This window comes from Lynx rufus, unplaced genomic scaffold (assembly GCF_022079265.1).
Source record: "Lynx rufus isolate CCGP_SWC_20201006 ecotype Redwood Valley unplaced genomic scaffold, mLynRuf1.p SCAF_5, whole genome shotgun sequence".
In the NCBI taxonomy this organism is placed as follows: domain Eukaryota; kingdom Metazoa; phylum Chordata; class Mammalia; order Carnivora; family Felidae; genus Lynx; species Lynx rufus.
The window spans coordinates 46,620,102-46,638,583 of NW_025814867.1; the positions used below are offsets into that span (position 1 = coordinate 46,620,102).

Below are 18,482 nucleotides of genomic sequence, written 5' to 3' on the forward strand. Positions count from 1 at the left end.
CCATTGGGTATTCTTTCCTGCTTTGTCAAAGATTAGTTGGCCATATATTTGTGGGTCCACTTCTGGGTTCTCTGTTGTGTTCTATTGTTCTATGTGTCTGTTTTTGTGCCAGTACCATACTGTCTTGATGACTATAGCTTTGTAATACAGCTTGAAGTCTGGAATTGTGATGCCTTCAACTTTGGTTTTCTTTTTCAACATTACTTGGGCTATTCGGGGTCTTTTCTGGTTCCATGCAAATTTTAGAATTGTTTGTTCTAGCTCTGTGAAGAATGCTGGAGTTATTTTGATAGGGATTGCTAAAAATTTAATACATTTTTAATGTTGATTATTTTTTCCTACAGTGCTGGTTACTTTGTGTTCCTCTAATTCATTATGTTCTTTAGGGGTCAAAAATTAGGCAAAGTGAGACCACCAAATGTTGGTAATAACAACTCAAAAATGACTCCCAACTATTGCCAAAAGTAAAATTTGTATCATCTGTGTATTTTGCTCTACAATGTCTTATAGATCACCCTGAAGGACTCTATAGGTATAGAGATCTGTTAGTGCTCCCTCACAGAGTCTTGGTTGCTCTGTTTCATAGGTATGAAGATTGGTTATGTTAACATGGGCCTGATATATGGTCTGGAAAGGCAGTTATGTTTCAGTTATGTCCTTGGATCAACATTAATGTAATTCAATAAAAATTTAGGCAGGAGACAATTAACCATTTCATAAATTCACAATATTTCAATAGCAAAATTGCCCTATTTATTTTATTTTTTAATATGAAATTATTGTTAAATTGGTTTCCATACAACACCCAGTGCTCATCCCAACAGGTATTTAGTTTATTTTAATATGCATATGTTGTTGGTAATTTTCTGTAGAATACAGAAAGCTTCATTCATATACCCTTGATTTAGAGTTTGGTATGATTCTATTAATAAATGCTAAAATGTGGGACACCAGGGTAGCTTAGCCGGTTGAGCGTCTGACTTTGGCTCAGGTCGTGATCTCTTGATTCCTGAGTTCGAGCCCCACGTCCGGCTCTGTGCTGACAGCTCAGTGCCTGGAAGCTGCTTCCGATTCTGTGTCTTCCTCCCTCTCTTCCCTTCCCCTGCTCCTGCTCTGTCTCTCTCTATCAAAAAATAAATAAAAATAAAAAAATAAATACTAAGTTTTTTCCACTTATAATGTAAAAGTTTCTAAGTTAATTGTCACTGAATGCAGAAGATACAATGATTCATTAAGGAAGCCACAGGTGTAAAAGAACTTGGGTTCCCTCATTCCCTGCCTCCCAGAATCAATGGATACAAAAAGTAGAAGGGAGCCTGAGACATTTGTAATTAATTGGGCAGTTGGTGGTAGGTGTATTATTTTGAAACAAATTCCAGATGACATTTTATATGTAAACATTTCAGTCTGTATTTCTAAAACAAGGATTCTTTAAAATCTAACCACAATTTTATAATATCTTAAAATGACAGTAATTTGTTAACTCTATCAAAATTTCCAAGAGACTCATTAAATTTTAATTTTTAGTTTAATTTTTTGAGATCCAAATGAGGATCATACAATGCAATAAGTTAACATTTTACAAATCTCTTAATCTCTTCTCTCTTTCTCTCACCTGGCAAATCATTTGTTGGTTAAAAAAAACAGCAAGTTATCTACATTCTGTAGAGCATCCTACACTCCAGATTTTGTTGATTGTATCCTATGGTGTCAATTAACATGCTCATTAACTCCTAGCATTCATCAACACTTTAGTTAAAATTAGGTACAATTCATATAGGAAAAGTGGATAAGTTTTGTTTTTGCTTATCATGCTTTGTGAAGTGGAAACTGACCCCCTAAATTCCTTATTCTTAGTCCAGAGTCCTTTCCACTACATCTCTGGGTATCTATGAACTTGTACTTGTTTTCTTATTCATTGTTTGGATTTCACACATAGAGTGACTCTGAAAAGTATCTGGAAGGATATAATTTAAGGGACAGGTGAGAATTATAGTGTGAGCGATCACAAAATAGTTCTTCACATTGGGACATAATGAGTTAACACTACATGAAGACCTCTTAGTGACCATGTCAATAATTTTTCATCATCATACAATAAAATACTGAGGCTACACCCAATAGCAATTTGGATAACACCCCTGAAAAGAGTGTGTTGTTCACAGTAACATTAGCTGTTTAACTTTGGTGCAGTTTTTTCCAGACATTATTTCATAAAATATGACCTCCTCAATTAATGAGTTTGTGTTTTGTTCTGACAATTTCTAAAATATGGCTGCAGAGAAAGAGAGCTAAGGCCCTCAGGCTTCAGGACTTAGAAATATTGTGGTTTGGGTGTGAAAATCTCTGATTAAAAAAATCTATAAATTCCAGTATATGCTGATTTGAAGATTTAAAGGCAGATCTTGTTTATGCCCTAGCTACATACATAGGAGTAAGATAATACCTATCTTTGCTGTTAACTGTTTGTGTTTTTTTGTTTGCTTGTTTTACATTTTGTCAGTATATCGAGGCTGTAGAAGTTGGAAAAGGAGCTCAGAATTTATACAGTTATTTTAATACTCATTACAGAATGTGGATAACCACAGTAATAGTAGAACTTTTAAAATATGCCTCACTTGTTCTTAGCTATGTTAATCAATGAAACTAAACTGATACCATATTATTCCTTTTCAGTTGCTGTTAAATTTGGAGAAATTACTGGGTTATGTGCCAAATGACCTGAGATTTGGCCTTGATATCTACTAACTAAATTAAACTAACTGAGTAGGGCACTTTAATTCATGATGTGGTTGGAGACAATTCTGAGGGGTCTCCTGAGTTTCTGCGTCTTGTGAGCAAAGGTACTGACAGCCTTTGCTGAGCTTTGAAAAGATTATCTTTCCAAGGATGTTTGTGTAGTGAGTCGCCTTGGAAGTTAGAGGTCGAGTCTTCTCCCAGAGCAGAGAGCAAGCTTGTTTACTCACCAGTATAATAAATATGTTTTCCTCTGAGTAAAACTTGGGCAGATTGCTTTGTAACCCATTATAATATAGTAGAAATCTTTCAGCTTGTGGCTTCTCAACTGTGACACAAAACTTGGCCCCTATGGGACAAGTAGTTTAATGTAAACGTGAAGTTTATTCTTGCTGTGTTGTGAGTAATGGACTGTTTTTTTCTGACCCCCGGAGTCTGTGACTTCTACCCATTCCCATAATACTGTGGTGGGTTAACTTGCTAGCTTGCAAGCAGGGTAAAATCTTCACATTTTTTAACAGATACCATAATTTGCTTATCTTTAGAGTTAAGGAATTGGTCTGTGAGCTGGTTTAGATTTAGTTTTTAGTTCTGACTTGATGTAATGTAGAAAGAATCCTGTTTTATGTCCTCAAAGGATGACAACCTTCTGAGGCCGAAAATGTAAGGAAGTGTGGCTGGCTCTGTACCTGCGGCCCAGGTGAGACTCAATCATCCTCACCACATCTGTGACCTGGTTGGGGAGCTGAATGGGATGAAAACTGAGAGTAAAGAGCAACTGTATGCAGACATATGTTCACTTTACCTATTGGCAGAAATGAAGAGACTAGAGATTACTATCTGCATGATTGTAAAGACCAGAAAATGAAGATAACCCCCATGGAATGGAACCTGATCCAGTGGAAAGAGGGGCTACAAGAGTTATTGTCACGAAAAACCATTGAGATATGGAAACACAAGCAGAGCTGTTCATGTCTTCAGTGACAAAGCATAAAACAGGATGACAGAGATGTGAATTATTTCCACTTGGGCATAGTACATCCCTCTCCTTGGTACCATGAAGGCTCAGTATGATACATTTCAGCATTGTCTAGAGCAGCTGCATCAGAGCAATGATGCTCAACCAAAGATGGACGTTTCCAGTAGACCCATCAGCACCCAGAGTTAGCCTGGTGGGGAACAGTGGATGCTACTTGTAGAATGAGCTTTTAGTGCCCACAGTCACAGAAGTGACTCTGGGTACTAAAAAAAATGTTTGACAGGCAAGTCCCAGGGTACTGAGTTACTACTTGAGCAGATTGAGACAAAACCTGAGGCACTTTTTCATTGTTATCATTCATGTGACCCCGTTGATACTTATGGCTAGTGAGGTGTGAGGAAACACAACTTATACAGTAGAATATGGTGAGTGTTGTACAGAGGTTAGTGTTACGAAAACACAGAACAAAAATATTTGCACTAGATCTTGAGAGATAAATAGGCTTTTACTAAATTGCCAATCCAATAAAAAGAATTGTTTGCAGAGAAAACTATCACAAAGGCATAAACACTGGATAATGTATTTTAACTTCAGGTTTTTTTGCAAGAGCCAAACACTGGATAATGTATTTTAACTCCAGGTTTTTTTGCAAGAGCCAAATTTTGAACATTTTCAAGACTGAATTGTAAGTACCCAACTAACAGTCAAAGATATGTTCAAAAGATACATTTCCTACCCTATGACCCAGCAATAGCACTGCTAGGAATCTACCCAAGGGATACAGGAGTACTGATGCATAGGGGCACTTGTACCCCAATGTTCATAGCAGCACTCTCAACAATAGCCAAATTATGGAAAGAGCCTAAATGTCCATCAACTGATGAATGGATAAAGAAATTGTGGTTTATATACACAATGGAATACTACGTGGCAATGAGAAAAAATGAAATATGGCCTTTTGTAGCAACGTGGATGGAACTGGAGAGTGTGATGCTAAGTGAAATAAGCCATACAGAGAAAGACAGATACCATATGGTTTCACTCTTATGTGGATCCTGAGAAACTTAACAGGAACCCATGGGGGAGGGGAAGGAAAAAAAAAAAAAAAAAAGGACGTTAGAGTGGGAGAGAGCCAAAGCATAAGAGACTGTTAAAAACTGAGAACAAACTGAGGGTTGATGGGGGGTGGGAGGGAGGGGCGGGTGGGTGATGGGTATTGAGGAGGGCACCTTTTGGGATGAGCACTGGGTGTTGTATGGAAACCAATTTGTCAATAAACTTCATATAAAAAAAAAAAAACAAAAAACAAAAGATACATTTCCATTGTACAAACCTGAATTTCTCATGTCAAAAAATTATCTACAGCAGGAGGGTTTCATGCTTTGCAAATTCAAATTCTGTTAATAAAATAATGATTTAAGTTATGTCCTTGGCACTGTCTGTTCCTATAGTGTGTATATGTGTGTGTGTGCACTCCGTGCCAGTTTGCCAACAAATATAATCTTCCTTTTTCCAAAAATATTATATATCATCATAATACCCTATTTTCAATTTGTGTTTAATAAATAGAATATAATATATACATAACCCTTTAAGAAAATGATTTCTCTCGGGCACCTGGATGGCTCTGTCGGTTAAGCTTCCGACTTTGGCTCAGGTCACGATCTCCAAGTTTGTGAGTTTGAGGCCCATGTTGGGCTCCGTGCTGTCAGTTTAGAGCCTGAAGCCTCCTTCGGATTCTGTGTCCCCCTCTCTCTGCCCCTCACGCACTCACACTCTGTCTCTCTTTCTCTCTCAAAAGTAAATAGATCTTAAAAAATATTTTAACAAAAGAAAATAATTTCTCACCTATTGAATATTTGCCTCTATTTTCAGCTTCTAATCATCAACCAAGGTCAGTTAGGATAGTTTAAAGGAATGCATGTTTGACGTTCCTTATATTTAGGCAGGCATTTGAAAGCAATGAGAGAAATATCTCTAAACAGTTTCTTCATTGTATTTGATAGAGAATGTGGTGTAGATGAAAATGCTCTTGTGGGTCTTTGTGGTTTGATGCCCTACTTTTTTTTTTTTTTTGTCTCAGAGTGGTTAAAAAAATCAAAGTACAATATAGCCTAGAGAAGTGAGGCATTGCCAAGTCTGAAAAGTTCTTAAAAAGTTTCCTTTTGATTTCTCCTACTTTTTTGATCTTTCATACGGTGGTTTGCAATCTCTTTTATTTGTTTATTGTAAGTGTCACAGCATTATCTGGTAAGAAATATAATAAATTATACCTTAAACTACATTGCTGAAGTCTCTCCTTGATACATTAAATCATCCTGTTCCATTGAAATGAAGCATTTTTTTTTAAAGGGATGTGACTTAAAGCTAGCTGATACAAAATATCCAGCAGCATAAACATTTCCTTTGGGTGAGACTAGTGATCCATTATACTCAGTGTTCTATCTTTGACATTGACACCTGTAGTTGTTTGCAACCAACTGCTCCATTGTTGTCCATGACACCATAATTCATGGTAAAATACGTTGGAAGATGATGACAATAATTCTCCCATACCACATTCTCTTCTTACCATGTGGCTCTGACACTCTTCCCACTAATAGGTAAGGTCTATGTTTATTTCCTTTAATCTGAGCAGGCTGTAAAAACAGTGGAATTAATGCTATGTGACTTCTGAGGCTATATTTTTAAAAGACCATACACCTTTTGCTTGTTTCTTCTGGGATCCTCACTCTTAGAATGCAATTACTATACCGTGAGGAAGCCCAGGCAGCCATACTGAGATGTCAACTGACAGCCAACATCCACACACCAATCAAACAACTAAGTGAGCCTTCAGACCATTCTAATCTCCTACTCTCAAGTCACTTTCCCTAGCCCTCAAGACCTCCCAGCTGAGAATTCAGACATGAAGCACAGTCAAGCCATCCCTTCTGAACTCTTAAAATTCCACAGAACCCGTGAGCATAATAAAATTTTTGTTTATGTCACTAAAGTCAGGACTGTTTATTAGGCAGCTATAGTAACTGAAACAATACGGTGTCCCTAGAATCCTAATTTTCCTTTAATAACTCCTGACCAATCAGTCTGCATTTTTGTGCATTAACATTTTCAATGTTTGAATTTTTTGGTTTATGTGACATATTCTAAAAGCTCTTTTCTTTAATTTGACCTAAATTGTTTTTCATGGCTATGATAAGATTTTGCAATAATCTTAAGTAAGAATATTCTGAGCAGAGAGAACTGCATGTATAAAAAACCTGAAGTACAAACAAGTCCGGAGGGATTGAGGAACCCAAAACTGGCCAATACGGCTGGAGTGTGGTGAGAGAGAAGAGTGGTACAGGCATGTCAGAGACCTCTCATCATATAGAGCAGAAAAGGCCATGATGAGGAGTTGGGATGCTATTCTAAGAACCAGGAAGGTTTTACACAAGACAGTCATGTGTTCTGATTCTCATTTTTAAAGATCACTGTAGCATAGAGAATGACCAGTAAACTTGAGAAGGAACAGCAAGAGAGCAACTGCAGAATTACAGGCAAAGAAGAGGGGGCTTGAGCAAGCATACTAGCAGCAAGGCTAGAGCAAATATATTCTAGGCATATTTTGGGGATGGGAATTATAAGAATGTGACATACTGCATGACTGGGTTTGACACAAGGAAACGAATTAAGGATTATGCCTAGATATGCAGCTAGAATAACTGAATGGATTGAGAGGAAAGTTACCAAATTGGGGAAAGGTTATAACAAAGGAAAAGAATTGAGGCAGATGTATTCAAGAGTTAAGTTGGAGAGATTTTTGGCAATTCTCCTTTTAAGTTCTAATGAAAACAACCAGACAGTGGGTTGATCTAATCAAAATCCAGTCCGTGGAAAGAAAAAGAAAGAGAGAGGGAGGGAGGAAGGAAGGAAAAGAAGGAAGGAAGGAAGGAAGGAAGGAAGGAAGGAAGGAAGGAAGGAAGGAAGGAAGAAAGGAAGGAAAGAAGGGCGAACCAGCCACAATCTTCCAGATAGACTGTATTTCTTGCTCTAGTTTCTCTCTCTAAAATACATGGGCTCGATGAATACACCAAGTTAATTCAAAGTGGTATTGCTATTCCAGTGCTTTTATGTGTTGTGCATCTCCATTCTCATCAGCTGGATTTCCTTTCTCTACCATATAGTAATAGAATGAACAAGATGTCTACAATGTTAAGTAATCTTAGAAAAATATGAATAAGAATGTGTCAAGGCTGATTAACTATCACAAGATTTTGGCAGATTTCGAACGCTCTTGGGAAGGAGTACTTGAAGTTGCTAAGGTCAGAAGCCCTGGCTAGGGGATAAAATTGTAGACAGTGAAGAGTAATTTTTCAGTATTTGTGACTAGAATAGGGGTAATTCATAAACAGGAGACTCCCCTCTAAAGAATTTTAGTCTTGGCATCCTTTTGTTGGAAAAACTAGATACTTAGGGGTGTGCCCTTTAAAATATTAAAATCTTCCATTTGTGGAAAGTTTAGTAGTACTATTTAGAAATAATTACCTTTATGTGGAGAAAACAAATGAGAGAGGTATAGTTCTCATGGCTGTTCCAAAAGTAAACAAACAAAACTAATGATATCAATATAATTCAACTGAGTGTTACTTTCTCTTTCTACAAACACACTTGCCACACTTTGTCTGAGAGGAAGATGTTTAAGGCTACCCTTTCTTTGTCATGTAAGAGAAAAATTCACTCTTGACTGCCTGATCTGGGGCTTGACCTCATGAACCTCAAGATCTTGACCTGAGCCAAAACCAAGAGTCGGATCTTAACTGACTGAGCCACCCAGGTGCCCCGCAAGCTAGTTGTTTCAGCTCAGTCTCTATGTGTTTTGTATGTGTGTTCTCATATACATGTGCATGCACAGGCATACAAAATTGATATGTTTTTTAGACATCAAATACAGAATGACCTAGTAACTGTTCAGGAATTAAAGCCTTTTTTTCTAACTCTGCCTCTCCCAGTCCTTTAAATTATGGGCTCATAATCTAAATTTAACTATAAATTGTAGTCAGAAACTATATCTCTCTTAGCATTTAGGGGTTCCTGGGCATCTCGATCGGTTAAGCATCTGACTCTTGACTTTGGCTCAGGTCGGTCATGATCTCACGGTTTGTGCGATGGAGCCCTGTGTCAGACTCTGAGCCGAAAGAGCTGAGTCAACTTGAGATTCTCTCTCTCCCTCTCTTTGCCCCTCGCCTGTTTGTGGACACTCTCTCTCTGAAAATAAATAAATAAGCTTAAAAAATTTATCTTAGCATTTAGCTTAGTTTAGTACCTAGCACATACTAAAAACCAAATATGTGTTGGATTGAATGCACTTTTTTCCTTTTAACTACTGCCTCTTTCTATTCCATTTTTCCACGCATCTTGCAAAAGCAACCTTCTCTCATTCATTATTTATCCGTTTTGGGGCAACATCCTTCTCATTTTATTAAAACTGTCTATATCTAACAAAAGTGAACAATAATCATTCTTTTGCTTAATTCAGTAACTTTTTATTAGTCCTCATCCTGTTTGCCTCTGGGTAATATTTAGCAGAGTTATCCATACTTCATATTTTAAATTCCCTTTTCCTTTGAAATTCCTATGGCTTTTGTCAAACTACTTCATACTTATCCTCTTCGTATCTGCTAAACCTCTCCCTCTTTATGTTTACCATTAAATTTTGTAGTTACAAAGGTTTTGTCCTTAGGCCTATTCTCATTTCACTATACTTGCTCTTTCTGGACATTTTCATCTACTCATAGAGCCTCAGCTCCCAAATCTATGATGATGGTGTCTAATCTACAAGTAAGTCTTAACATTGTTTTCTGAATATTTTCTTTGTATATTGAACATCATTCAAACATAGTATGAGACTATTTTAGCTTAAAGAACAAAATAACAACAGACATGGACTCTGTCTAGCTTATGCAAAATCAAAGGAAGAAAGAGAGGCTTACTGGAGTGATTACTGGGGAATTTCAAGGAGCCTACAGGATGGAAGGTATGGCTTCCACAAGAGGCCAGAGTCCTCAGAGAAACTCAGGAAATTTCTTTCTCTCACCTGTACTCTGAGTATCTGTTTATGCCTTCTCTCACACTGGCAGCCAGCATTTTGTACTCTTTAACCCACATGTTGGAATGTGACAACTAATGGTCACCAAGCTTACACATTCTCAGTTTCAGATCATCCAGAAAGAGATCTACTTTGCTTTCTGTGTTCTGGAGAACCATAGACTCTTAGTGGCCCATCCTAGGAACATATTACCCCAACAAGTCCATTCTGGCCACAGGAAAATGTCCATTATATAGATGATGTCTGCTTCAAAACCATGTGATGTGAGAAGAGACATGTGTCAGAAACAGGAGATAAGAGATAAGATTTGCTTGGATAGAATAAATAATAGGTTTTTAATACAAACACCCTCTAGGCAGGTGAAATTCATGTGCCAAACTCATTTTTATCCACCAACTACCAACTCAGCCGTATCTCCTAAGAGAAAGGGGAAGAGATCACCAGATCTCAAGTTAGAAATTGCTGAATTGTCTTTGACTTTGTCCTAACTGTCTATATTCCATCATTTTCTAGTCAGTCAGTTTTAACACTGAGCTATCTCATGGATGCATATTTTCCAGGCCTCTTGCCACCACCCTCTCATGGCCCCTCATCTCCTGCCTCCTCTCTGGGATCTGTGACTTTATCGTTTGTTTCTCCAGTCTTTGTCCATACCAGACTATGAAGCTAGACCACATCACATCTTTATTTAAAAGCCATTGAAACCTATAGAACAGATTTAAAATGGTCCAGTTTTATGTCTGGTCCCTCCTCATCCAGAGAATCCCATCACTATTTATAGACAACCTTATTTAATCTCAAAAATTATATTTATTTACTCATTCTCCTGGACTTTTGTATACACCAATGCTAACTATACTCTTGTTTATTTGGCAAAACCTTTCTTATCCTTCTGGATTTACCTCAAGACCCAGTTCAAATTTCATCTTCTCTGAGAAGACTGTCTTAACACTTTACATCACCAAGGAAATTAATCTTACCTACCTGACCTTAACTCAGTATAATACTTTTAGCACCTCATGGTTTTCCTACAGTTTTTTATTTGTTTTATGTATTAGCATTTGGACAATTTAGTGTGTTTTATATTTTCCCCTTTAGAACTTCACTTAGGGTCTGGTACAGAGAAGGAACATATGAATATTCATGAATGAAAAATAAGAATTTTTTAATATTGACTATAGACTTTAAATGGGCTCTTTTTTAGTATGTAAATTTTAAAATGATGAGAAATCTATTTAAATCGGATGTCTTAGACAAATTATTCAACTTAAAAATTATTGTGTTCTTCTTATGTGATCTATGGCATGGCTGAGATTATTACTGTGTTTTTCTTATTTGTGCCTGCTTTATACCAAGCTGTTTATGTGTGCATGCTTTACACCAAGCTGTTTACTCTGTAGAGCTGAGAATGACAAAGAAACAAATAATAATATTGTAAGTCAGGTTATAAATGCTAGAGGTACAAGAAAGTGCCTATAGGAGAAAAGAGAAAGGAAAGATTAATTTTGGTTAGAAACTCGTGTCACAAATGAAAGCATGTAAAGCAGAGGGAGACATAGTCTCAAATGACACCCAATATGGTCAACTAAATGAAGCCTGTGTTTCTTCAAAAAATCTACATAATTGTGGTACATAGTGTACAAATTCTGTCCTCTAAGTACTAAACTATTTTTGTTAATTTACGACCATAGTCATGATTTATAATGCCTGTAAAAACCAGCCTAAGATAAACGTTCTCAAATACACAAACACTTACACATACATGACTGCCAAAGGTGGTAATTTCATTGGCTGAGCTTTTAGTTCTACAGTTGAGTTAAAGGAGAAGATTAACATGTGTTAAAGTGAAGGTTTGCTAAGGCTTAACTCTGGGTGTCAGATTGCCTATATAAAGCAGTAAGTAAAATACCAAGCCAAGACAAAAGTGTTTGTTCTTCACTCAGGCTTCCAACCCCAGGCATCATGTACTTAAGAGCAAGCTTAAAGGCAAGCCTTTGGAGAATAGAGCATAATGTTGGCAAGCAAGTCATTCCCAATTAAGCAAACTAAATCTTAAGAACAAAACTACAATAAATGGTCAGAGAATGTGAGAGAACAAAACCCAAAGTGGATGACGTCTTGTTTTTCTGATTTCATTGCTTTCTTCCTCATCCCGCTCATTAAGAATTGGCATTAAATGCTCTATGGGATCTGATCAGAAGTGCACAGAGGATTTGGGCCTGCTGGAGGAGCAACTGCCTTGCAGCCTCCTTGGTTTGGTAGCAGCTGTCTGAATTGAGTAGTCTGTGATTCTAAGGAAAGACTAGTTGTTAATACACATATCAATTCATGTAGTCAACATTACTTTAGGGAATGGAAAGAATGGCATCTTGACATTTGTTCCACCAAAGCAGATTAGTTGGCCAGACTTGGGAACATTTTAAATTTTACTTCAAAAAAAGAACAAAAGGTACGTCTTTTCAGGCTGTCAAAACCAACTACCAAAATAAATAATTCCCTTAGATTGATTTTGTTATCAAACATTGGACACATGATACTTCAGTTTCTTATTCAAATTCCCCATTGTTGGGGTCTATTAATTGCATTCGTATTATTTTGAAAATGCAGTTTTAGCTCATACATAATGAGTGACTAATAATATATAGATATATTCCTAACTGCTTTCATTCTCCATTATTCATAGCATCTATTCCTTATTCATCTAGCAGGATAAAGAGCTCTGGGGAATGAGATGACCTTTTCATCCAAGACCAGTAAAAAATGAAAATTCATTTGATATGAATAATCTCTCTATTTATCAAAATTCTATCAAGGATCATCCCAGAAGAATCACTGTTATTTGTCCAGTGCACACCAGTCTGGCATAGTGGTCAGCATCTGATATAAGCATCTCTTTAGGACCCTGATGAATAGTTATAATGATCTGAATGGATATGGATAGAGATATGGATGTAAAGATAGATAGATAGATAGATAGATGTTATTTATTCTTTTTTTAATAAACTAATTTTCAAAATTAACTAGAAGAAAATGTGGAAGTAATTAATATGTGCACTAATAGCTTTCATTTTTTGTGCCTGCTCCTCTAACCCTGCCCTCCATAACATCACCCAAATTATCATTCTGAAATCATATGATCTTCCCTTATCATTTTTCAGAAGCAGACTTCACATGTCATTTGTTTTACCTAATCTGTTAAAAATATCAGTATATTTTAGTCTGTTGAGTGTCTGACTTGATTTTGGCTCATGTCATGATCGCACAACTGTGAGATCGAGCCCCATGTCAGGCTCTGTGGTGAGCGTGGAGCCTGCTTGGGATTCTCTCTCTCTCTTTCTCTTTCCTTCTGCCCCTCTCCCACTTGTGCTCTCTAAATAAACAAACAAACAAACAAACAAACAAATAAAGCACTTTTTAAGATAGTGTATTTTGTCATATTTAAAAGTGTTTAAAATTTTTATATTTTTCACCTTTAAAGATCCAAGTGCCAGTAAGCTAAGGGGAAGGTGGTGTGTTGGTTATTTATTCAATAAATGTATATTGAACCTCTGCTTTGAGCCAAGAGAAACTAGAAGTGTGACAGTACATTGGAGGAAACAGTTTGAGGCCAGTGGGCTTATGACAGAATCTTGGGTTAATGAGTCAGCACTTTCATTTTACTAGGATCACTAATTTGTCCATTTTGGGAATCAGAAAAGGTTGACCAAAATCCTGCCATTATGATATTCAACTTTAACACATTTTCCCACATCTCCTTTATACTTCTTCATATAGATGAAGGGTGGCGACTCTGATAATAGTCTGTTGTGTTATTTCTCAATGCACTATTTTTTCTGATGTACCTCTCTTACTGAGGTACACACCATTCTGCAACTTATTAATAAAAAGCACCTGGAATATGAATTCTTACTAAAAAAATCAATGTCATCTATACTTCACAGATTGTCAATCAAAACCCAGAGACTTTACAATTTTCCCAGCATTTCACATCTGTTAGCAATAGAACTGATTTCTTTCTCTCTCTCTTTTTTTTTTTTAGTCACCTAGTGTTCTTCATGACAACTGCGCTCCTTAATCCCCATCACCTATTTCACCCATACACCGACCCACCTTCTCTCTGGTAACCATCACTTTGTTCTCCATACTTAAGAGTCTTTTTCTTGATCTCTCTCTCTCTCTCTCTTTCCCTCTCTTTCTCTTTCTCTATTTTGCCTTTGCTCATTTGTTTTGTTTCTTAAATTCCACATATGAATGAAATCATATGTATTTGTCTTTCTCTGACTGACTTATGTCACGAAGCATTATACTCTCTAGTTCCATCCATGTCATTGCAAATGGCAAGATTTCATTCTTTTCATGGCTGAATAATATTCCATTATATCTATATACTATATCATCTTTATCCATTCATATACCAATGAATGTGTGGGCTTCTTCCATATCTTGGCTACTGTAAATAATGCTGCTATAAACATAGGGGTGCATGTATCCCTTTGTTTTATATTCTTTGGGTAAATACCTAGCAGTGTGATTACTAGATGACAGGGTAGTTTTATTTTTAACTTTTTTCAGGAACCTCCATACTGTTTTCCAGAGTGGTTGCACCACTTTGCATTCCTACCAACAGTACCCAAGTGTTCCTTTTTCTCCACATCCTCACCAACACCTGATGTTTCTTGTGTTGTTGATTTTAGTCATTCTCACAGGTGTGAGGTAATATCTCATTGTACTTTTGATTTGAATTTCACTGATGGTAAGTGATGAGGAACATTTTTTCATGTGTCTGTTGGCCATCTGTATGTCTTCTTTGGAGAAATGTCAGTTCATGTCTTCTCACCATTTGTAATTGAATTATTCATTTTTGGGGTGTTGAGTTTTGTAAGTTCTTTATTTTGTATACTAATACACTATATTTTTAATATTTTGTATACTAATCGTTTATTAGATACGTCATTTGCAAATACCTTCTCCTATTTACACAGGTTGCCTTTTAGTTTTGTTGATTGTTTCTTTCACTGTGTAGAAGCTTTCTATTTTGACATAATCCTAATAGTTTATTTTTGCTTTGTTTACCTTGCCTCAGGAGACATATCTAGAAAAATGTTTCTTAGGCCAATGTCAGAGAATTTACTGCATATGTTCTCTTCTAGGATTTTTATGGTTTCAGGTTTCACATATAGGTCTTTAATCTATTTTGAATGTATTTTTGTGTATGACATGAGAAAGTGATCCAATGTCATTCTTTTGCATATTGCTATCCAATTTTCCCAAGCACCACTTGTTGAATATCTTTTTCCCATACAATATTATTTCCTACTTTGTCAAATATTGACCATAAAATTGTGGGTTTATTTACGAGTTTTCTATTCTGTTGCATTGATCAATGTATCTATTTTTATGCCAGTACCATACTGTTTTGATTATAATATAAATTGATTTGATTTGTAATATAACTTGAAGTTCAGAATTGTGATTCCTCCAGTTTTGCTTTTCTTTTTCAAAACTGCTTCGACTATTCAGGTTCTTTTGTGGTTCCATGCAAATTTTAGTATTGCTTGTTCTAGCTGTGTGAAAAAACACCGGTGGTATTTTGATAGGGATTGCATTAAATGTGTAGATTGCCTTGGGTAGTATAGACATTTTAATATTATCTTTCTATCCATGTTCTTTCTATCCATGAACGTGAAATGTCTTTTTATTTCTTCTTTGTTTAATTTCTAATTTTTAAAAATTTTTTAATGTTTATTTTATTATTTTTTTCAATATATGAAGTTTATTGTCAAATTGGTTTCCATACAACACCCAGTGCTCATCCCAAAAGGTGCCCTCCTCAATACCCATCACCCACCCTCTCCTCCCTCCCACCCCCCATCAACCCTCAGTTTGTTCTCAGTTTTTAAGAGTCTCCTATGCTTTGGCTCCTTTCCACTCTAACCTCTTTTTTTTTCCTTCCCCTCCCCCATGGGTTTCTGTTAAGTTTCTCAGGCTCCACATAAGAGTGAAACCATATGGTATCTGTCTTTCTCTGTATGGCCTATTTCACTTAGCATCACACTCTCCAGTTCCATCCACGTTGCTACAAAGGGCCATATTTCATTCTTTCTCATTGCCACGTAGTACTCCATTGCGTATATAAACCACAATTTTTTTATCCATTCATCAGTTGATGGACATTTAGGCTCTTTCCATAATTTGGCTATTGTTGAGAGTGCTGCTATAAACATTGGGGTACAAGTGCCCCTATGCATCAATACTCCTGTATCCCTTGGGTAAATTCCTAGCAGTGCTATTGCTGGGTCATGGGGTAGGTCTATTTTTAATTTTCTGAGGAACCTCCACACTGTTTTCCAGAGTGGCTGCACCAATTTGCATTCCCAGCAACAGTGCAAGAGGGTTCCCATTTCTCCACATCCTCTCCAGCATCTATAGTCTCCTGATTTGTTCATTTTGGCCACTCTGACTGGCGTGAGGTGATACCTGAGTGTGGTTTTGATTTGTATTTCCCTGATGAGCGACGTTGAGCATCTTTTCATGTGCCTGTTGGCCATCCGGATGTCTTCTTTAGAGAAGTGTCTATTCATGTTTTCTGCCCATTTCTTCACTGGGTTATGTTTATTTATTTTGGAGAGAGAGAAAGTGTGTGTGACCAGGTGGAAGGGCTGAGAGAGAGGAAGATCACAGAATCCGAAGCAGGCTCCAGGCTCCGAGCTGTCAACACAGCTACCTGTGAAACTTTCACTATTTTCAGACAAAATGGTATTGTTTAGAAAACCTGAAAGACTCCATCCAAAAATTGCTACAACTGACAAATTCAGTAAAGTCACAGGATGCAATATCAATCTGTAGACATTTGTTGCATTTGTATATACCAATAATGAAGCAGCAGAAAGAGAAAATAAGACAGTCCCATTTATAATTGTACCAAAAATAATAAGATACCTAAGGATAAACCTAACCAAAGAGGTAAAAGACCTATACTCTGAAAACTATAAGACAATGATGAAAGAAATTGAATAACACAAAGAAATAAAAAGACAGGTAGCAATTTTTGGGTGGAGTCTTTCAGGTTTTCTAAACAGAATACCATTTTGTCTGAAAATAGTGAAAGTTTCATTTCTTCCTTACTAATTTGGATGCCTTTTATTTATTTTTGTTGTCTGATTGCTGTGGCCAGGACATTCAGTAGTATGTTGAATAAAAGTGGTGACAGGAGACATCCCCATCTTATTCCTGACCCTAGGGGAAAGGCTCTCATTTTTTCCCCACTGAGTATGATGTAAGCTGTGGGTTTTTCGTATATGGCCTTTATTATATTGAGGTATATCCCCTCTAAACCTACTTTGTTGAGGGTTTTTATCATGAATGGATGTTGTACTTTGTCAAATGTTTTTTTTCTGCATCTATTGAAATAATCATATGGTTCTTATCCCTTTCTCTTATTAATGTGATGTATCACATTGATTGATTTGTGAATATTGAACTACTCTTGCAACCCACTTGATCATGGTGAATAATTGTTTTAATGTGTTTTTGGATTCAGTCTGCTAGCATTTTGTTGAGGATTTTTTACATCTTTGTTCATCAAAGATATTGACATGTAGTTCTCTTTTTTTGTGTGTGGTGTCTTTATCTGGTTTTGGTATCAGAGTAATCCTGGCCTCATAAAATAAATTTGGAAGTTTTCCTTCTTCTTCTATTTTTTTGGAATAATTTTTGGAATAATAAAATTTTGCTTTTGTTGATTTTGTTTAGGGTTTTCTGTGCCTCCTGGATCTGGATATCTATTTCCTTCTCCAGATTAGGGAAGTTTATAGTTATTATTTTGTCAAATAAGTTCCCTGCCACCTTTTCTCTCTTCTTCTTCTTCTGGGATGCCTGTAATACAAATGTTATTATGTTTGATGGAGTTATTGAGTTTCCTAAGTCTATTGTCATTTTGCATAATTCTTTTTTCTCTCTTTTGTTTGGCTTAATTACTTTCCATTACTCTATCTTCTAAGTCATTAATTCATTCCTCTGCTTTTTCCAGCCTGCTATTCATTCCATCAAGCATATTTTTTATTTCTTTTATTAAGCCCTTCATCTCTGCTATGTTATTCCTTATCTCTGTGTTATGGTCTCACTGATGTCCTCCCCTCTTTTCTCAAGTCCAGTGAGTATCCTTATAATCATTGTTTTAAATTCTCCATCAGGCATGTTACTTATATCTGTTTCACTTAGATCTCCAGCCATGGCCTTGCCCTCTTCTTTCCTTTGGGACATATTTCTCTGTTTTCTCATTTTGTCTAAGTCTCTGTGCCTGTTTCTCTGCATTAGAAAAGTCAGCTATGTCTCCGGTTCTTGAGGGTAAAGGCTTATGAAGAAGAGTTCCTATAGTGCCCTGTAGTGTAGTGTCCCCTTTTCCCCAGGGTCTGGTGCTTCTTTGAGTATCTCCAATGTATGCGGTGTGTGCTCTGCTGAGAACTTCATCATTCAGGCCAGTCACCTGCAGTTCTCTTTGCAGTTCAGGCCAGTCATCTGCAGTCTCTCTTTTGTGGGGAGTGTTTGGGGCCTGGCCTGAATATGGTGCATTTTAAGTAGATCTGCTCTGGTGTACTTGTGAAATGAGACCTCTGTCCTCTGCCTCCAAAATCGACACCTCACAAAACTCCCATGTTGGCAGGGATTTGGGGCAGTCTT

The 18,482-nt window shown here is 36.7% G+C and overlaps 1 long non-coding RNA gene across 6 annotated transcripts in view; it reads right to left on the reverse strand.

The window, feature by feature from the left end:
- Nucleotides 1-18,482, reverse strand: part of LOC124526357 (uncharacterized) — a 102,336-nt gene that overhangs the window by 20,708 nt on the left and 63,146 nt on the right. Inside the window, exon 5 of one of the 6 annotated variants that reach the window (XR_006965651.1) lies at nucleotides 1,086-1,123. The exons of the other annotated variants lie outside the window; for them this stretch is intronic. This is a non-coding gene — a long non-coding RNA (uncharacterized LOC124526357). Of the gene's footprint in view, nucleotides 1-1,085; nucleotides 1,124-18,482 lie in introns of those variants that run through there. 6 annotated transcript variants of the gene reach the window in all.